Genomic DNA, 6,000 nt, shown 5'->3' with positions numbered 1-6,000 from the left:
AGCAAATCTTTCAGTAGTACATTCCACTCTGTGAGAACAATTAAAATATGTTAACCTCTGCTCAGCATCAATTGATATAGATTTTATCTTCTTCTAGATCTCTAGTATTTGGAAATTAGGTTTCTCATTTTGCATTTCTGTTTTTAATACTGCTCTTAGTCTTTCTTGATCAGCTGAAATCGTTGCATATTTAGCCCCCAACCCTCTTTTCCTCGTTACTCAGTTACTTCTCATAATGGTAGGTTTTCTTGTTCTTATAATCCTTACTCACTTAAAATTTTCTGTAATGATAAGTGCTTTTAAATTCTTACAGTAAATTTTGAGTAATAGTGGTTCCTTCGTTGTATCTGATACCAAATTATGAAGTCAGCCTTGAAATTGGTAAGTTGACACTCATGTGCATAAGGGGTCAGTGAGTGTGAATAAACACATATGCATCTCCTTTTATGACAATTTCTATATAAAAATTTTTAAAGCTTTTAATGATTAAATTTCCCAGATAGAAGGTAGCACAGAGCCTGGCACGGAAAAGGGGGATGTTCAATAAATGCTTATTGGTTCACGGAGTTTTAAAGGAAGAATATGGTTTTATGATTATATGCTTAACCATGTGGAGAGTTCCATATAAAAACCATCATCATACTGTTTTGTCTTTCTTAAATTTAGGTTGTTAAAGGCCTTACCTATTTGTGGAGTTTAAAGATTTTACATAGAGGTAGGTACTGAGCTTACAAGCTCTAACTTAATTTGGGGTGGGATGGGGAGCTTTCTGGACATCTTGATTTTTATAGTGAATAAATGATTAGATATTTAAGCCAGCTGATATATTTGCTAGTCAAAAATATGGCTGCTTTATAAATGTTATTTTTTTATTTTCTCCCTCAACTGCTCTGATTTATATTATAAACTTGGTATTATATTTTTGTGAATCATGTTTACCAAACACGTAAAATTGTGTTTCATAATATTTGAAAGTGACAGATCTTATTTTTCTTATTTAACTCTAGTTAATGCAAAACCTTCACTTTTTTATACAATTGCATCCCTTTCTTTTTTTTCTTTTTTTTAAAGATTGGCACCTGAGCTAACAACTGTTGCCAATCTTCTTTTTTTTTTTTTTCTGCTTCATCTCCCCAAACCCTCCTGTACACGGTTGTATATCTTAGTTGCAGGTCCTTCTAGTTGTGGGATGTGGGACGCCGCCTCAACGTGGCCTGACGAGCGGTGCCATGTCCACGCCCAGGATCCGAACCCTGGGTCGCCGCAGCAGAGTGCGTGAACTTAACCACTCGGCCACGGAGCTGGCCCCCCATTTCTTTCATTAATATTTCTTATATCATCATACACTGTTCTTTAAGAGATTGCTTCACATACCGTGAGAGTGAAACTTTATAGAAGGAATTAGTGAAAGCATCAGAAATTAGTCTCCTAGTCTATTAACAGAGCACTTGAGAGAATAACAGATTAACTGTTGAATGTTGCAAAAGGAACCTCCCTTTGCTTTTTTTTAATGTTCCTAAAATGTCTGAATTCATTTGGAGCAAAAAGAAACAGACTATAATAAAGCACCTTCAGGGCCTAATGTTACTAACAGTATTGTTTCATTTTACACATCTGCTCGGCCTAGCTTTATGCACATTGGGGAATGCAACAGCATATGCATTAGATGTGATTAAAGGAAAGTTTTTTTAGAAAAGGTATCAACTATGAAAGAAAACAACTGATGTCTTCAATTGTAGTATCACATCTGTCACTAAGGGTTGTTTTTGTTTGGGGTGGTTTTAATATCCTAGTGATTCCAAATTTCTTCTTAAATCCTCCTGCCTCTTTTGAAGAGGGTATATAGATGTGACAAGTAAAATATCAATTCAGTTCTTGAGTGTTTATGCTGATTAAATGGAATCATAAACCAAATTTTTCTTTAAAGCCGGTCTACTCTATTTCTAGAGTATAGTTGGTGCCAAATGTAGATGCAGGGAGAGTGAGCTGAGTTGTGTTAGCATTACTCTTCTTGGGTGTAAGTCAGCATGTAAACACATCTGGTGGGTGAGAGAACACCACCAAGATTAAGAGAGAATAGTATTTAACATAATATGACTTATATTGTTTCTATTCCCTGTACTCCTACCTCCCCCCCTCATCAACCCATAAAGTGGTTATAGCCATTTTAATAGGAATTAACACAGTGGTCAATTCTTGTCATTTTATTGATTTTTGTGAACATCTGCTATCCATTTAACAAAGGAACTCAAGGAAGTCATCAATTCTCAATAGCATCCCTTCATTAAAAGGACCTTGCCGTGGAAATGCAAATGTTATTATTAAAGTGATCCTTAGGACCATCCTGTACTCTGGGCATACAGCATCATTTTGGCTTGTAATGAATTCTCACTAGCCTTAGCTTTCTGTGAGGAATCTAGTAGCACTAAGGACTATAGTGGATGGGGAAATACTGTTTAGTTATTCTGCAATCATCTTTGTTTTTCTTCTTTAAAATCAGAAATCATGCTGATAAGTAGGTATACCTCTAGTATTTCCTGTATCTAAATTATTTGGTTTTAGTTTTACTCTTTGTTTTGAAGAAATAATTAAATTTTTCTTTTGAAATGGGATCTTGATAGACCTGTTTCATATAGATTTATGTCTGGATCTAAAAATAAAGTCTAAGCTGTTTGTCAGATTCTCAGTACAACCACACTGTAATCACCGTGTGCAAGTGTGATTAACCAGGTCCTTCTTCCAAGCTCTGGATGCAACTCGGGCTAAGAAAGCGTTCTTTGATCAGTGACATACCAGGGTCTTAAAGGTTTGACCAAATTGAGAACATAGAGGTTTCAAAAAGGAATCCTGAGCCTGTACTTCTCTTTTCAGTCTGTGCTGGCCAGCCCAATTCCCACAGAGAGTAACCTGCTATAAAATGCAACTAGTTATGGAAAGAAGATATCTGCCAGGGCCTGAGAGGGGGCGGTGGTAGTGGACCAGCAAACCCTCTCAAAGGATTTCATTTTTAAATAAATACCAGTGAGTGACTGTGCATCTGCATCTGTCTAGATGGAAACACTAAGGAATTACAGTGCAGAGGAATGGTTATTTACTGGTAGTTAGGGATACCCAACTATAGAAATAATATGCTGTGCTAAGGCACCTCATTAAATATATTTATATGCTAAGCTTTTGAGTTTCCTGGTTATTCATGGAAACTTTTACCTTCTGGATTTAAAAGCATGTGTTTTTATTGAAAGGTGGAAGAAGCCAGATGTCCCTGAAGACTTTTGTAAAGCACTGTAATAAGAATTTTACTCCAGATTGAGTAGTTAACATAATATTTTAGAGCTTTTTGTCCATACTTAATAACTTGGATTCCATAAAAATAAGATTAAAGATGCCTTTTTATTTATCAAAAAGCCATTTAATTTTCTCCTTGATTAAAAAATTGTAGGTTTTTGGATCAGTTCAATCAGGCAATTAAAGATCAGAGCTTTTAAGTTCAGCTAAGGCAATTAAATAGGTAATATACTTGTTTATACACTTTTACTATATAAGCTGATTGCTGTACCTTCTTACAAGCACATATACTCATTTTTGCTTTCTCTAAATGAATGATGATGGGAATTCTATCTGAATATGTGTCACATTGTCAAATCAAAGAGAGGTGTCCTTCTGCAGGAAGGGGGGCCTGGTCCTGGTGCCTTGAGAAAATAGAGAGTGAAAAGAAGATGGTGAAAGAGAATTACTGCTGAGGGATCTAAGGCTCTTTCTCCTTTGTCTTGGGCTCAGTACCCATGTTCTCCTCTGATCATCATTTTCTTCCCTACCAAATGCTGCCCCTGAAAACAAGGGTCTTGTACTTCTAAACAAGCTGTTGAAAATCTAGAATCTTTCCTATGGTGCACATCCAGTGAAGACTGTAGGGTAGAATGAAATCTGAGTGACAAGCAGTGACAAGCCATCCATCCCATGAGGCTCGTTAGTCTGATACAGATGAGTTTATTCGATAGTGTATTATGTCAACTGTATATTTTTTTAGAAATTGAAGTATAACAGTTGCCATTCATAATGGATCACTGAATATCATATTCAATCAGGTTTTACTATTATTTTGTTCTTTTTAAGAATTGGTTGAGATGATATATGTGAAAGTACTTTATAAACTATCAAATGCTAATAATTCAAGCATGTTTTTATTGTATAATAACTATGAATTAATCACTTTATCTGATTAATAAGCATACCCCAATACCAAATAAAGCCAAGGAGAGAGTTTATTATACTTTGTATTACAGGGTCAAAAATTATGAATATTTTTCTCTAGGATAAACGTGATATCACACAAAGACGTAATTACTAAACATATTTGAAACTTCCACCAAGATTAACTACTGTGGAAAAATTGTTTTTATTAAAAAAGCATATGTGTGAGCCCTGTAAGCATAGCATGTACTGACTGGGTAAAAACAAAGAAAATGAACAGTGAGAGTCTGTTAGGCCAGATCCGGCATTACAGCAAACATTGCAGCTTAACTTCAAAACATACATCGCCACTAATGAGGTGAGAGCCCTGCATATTAATAAACCTGCAGCTCCAGTCATAGCCATCATTACCCACATCAAACATAAATACAAGATTAACACCTATGCCATTTCTTTGGAAGATGTGAGAATGCCCTGGCAGTAACTGCTCTCTCTTTCCCTGAGGATAAAAAATAGAAATGGAAGGGTAATGAGAATAGAACTTAGATTAAGAAAATAAAATTGGCAATCAGGCTGGGGCAATCTTACACAGAAGGAGAAGTTTATAAGAAAGAAAAAACCTAGACAGTTAGTGTCCCAGGATATTTTTTGTATTTATGAGCCTGGTTAGTTTCATTTATTTTCTCTAATAGGAGACCTTTTTAATATTTCTTATTTTTTATATTATATATATATTTTTTATATTATTTTGAAGGCAAAACCTGCCCAGATAGACTTGTATTTAGAGAAACTAAGTCTGTGGTTTCAGCATGCATGTTAGAAATTTTGTTTTCTACCCCTTGCTTTCCTTTTTATAAATCTGGCCTAACACGAGTCTTCCAACTGGTGCTTGATTAGACGCCAAAGCCAGTGTTGTTATTTTATTCATTCACAACTATTTATTTTATACCTGCTAAGTTGCAAGCACTGGTCTAAGTCCTTAGAATACATCGATATGTAAAATAAAAAATTTCTATACTCATGAAACTTATATTCTAGCAGGGGTAGGGCAGGGTTGGGTAAGTAAATACGGTCATGTGCCGCATAACAACATTTCAGTCAACAATGGACTGCATATATGATGGTGGTCCCATAAGATTATAATAAAGCTGAAAAATTCCTATTGCCTAGTGATGTTGTAACCATCGTAACATCATAGCAAGAGAAAAGGAAACTGCAGGAGAAGAACAAGAAGAAAAACCTCCAAGAAAATTCACAATGAAGGGTTTAACAGAAGCTTCGCAGACTTCAGCAGCCTCCTTAAAAAGCTTGAAAACATAGACCCCAACACCAAAGGGTTTTCGTTAATAGAGAGGAATGTTCATGGTGCTCTATGTGCTTAAAAGCAAATCTATGATGAAAAAAAGAAACAAACCAAGCAAATCACCATGGATATATTTCTGAAGAGAGTGATACCTCTTCAGGAAGAGCCTCAAGCAAGTCCTTCAGGAAGTATTCAAGAAGGCATTGTTATCATAGGAGATGACAGTTCTTTACATGTTCTTGCCCCTGAAGACCTCCCTGTGGGACAAGACGTGGAGGTGGAAGAGAGTGATATTGATGATCCTGACCCTGTGTAGGCCTAGGCTAATGTGTGTGTTTGTGTCTTAGTTTTTCACAAAAAAGCTTACAAAGTAAAAAAAAAAAAAAAAATTTTAATAGAAAATGTTTATAGAGTAAGGATAGAAAAAAAATATTTGTGTACAATTGTGCAATGTATTTGTGTTTTAAACTAAGTATTATTACAAAAGAATCAAAAAGTATTAAAAA

At 35.3% G+C, this 6,000-nt stretch overlaps 1 protein-coding gene across 5 annotated transcripts in view; it reads left to right on the top strand.

Moving 5' to 3' along the window:
* The first annotated feature begins 589 nt into the window (after window positions 1–589).
* LOC124233101 (dual specificity mitogen-activated protein kinase kinase 5-like) overlaps window positions 590–6,000 on the top strand; it is a 135,154-nt gene continuing 129,743 nt past the window's right edge. For all 5 annotated transcript variants that reach the window (XR_006886973.1, XM_046650217.1, XM_046650215.1 and 2 more), the window contains exon 1: window positions 590–715. The gene's annotated coding sequence lies outside the window, so the exon portion shown is untranslated. The remainder of the gene's footprint in view (window positions 716–6,000) is intronic.

The sequence above is a fragment of the Equus quagga genome, unplaced genomic scaffold (assembly GCF_021613505.1).
Source record: "Equus quagga isolate Etosha38 unplaced genomic scaffold, UCLA_HA_Equagga_1.0 153_RagTag, whole genome shotgun sequence".
Taxonomy (NCBI): domain Eukaryota; kingdom Metazoa; phylum Chordata; class Mammalia; order Perissodactyla; family Equidae; genus Equus; species Equus quagga.
This window is presented reverse-complemented; position numbering and strand designations above follow the sequence as displayed.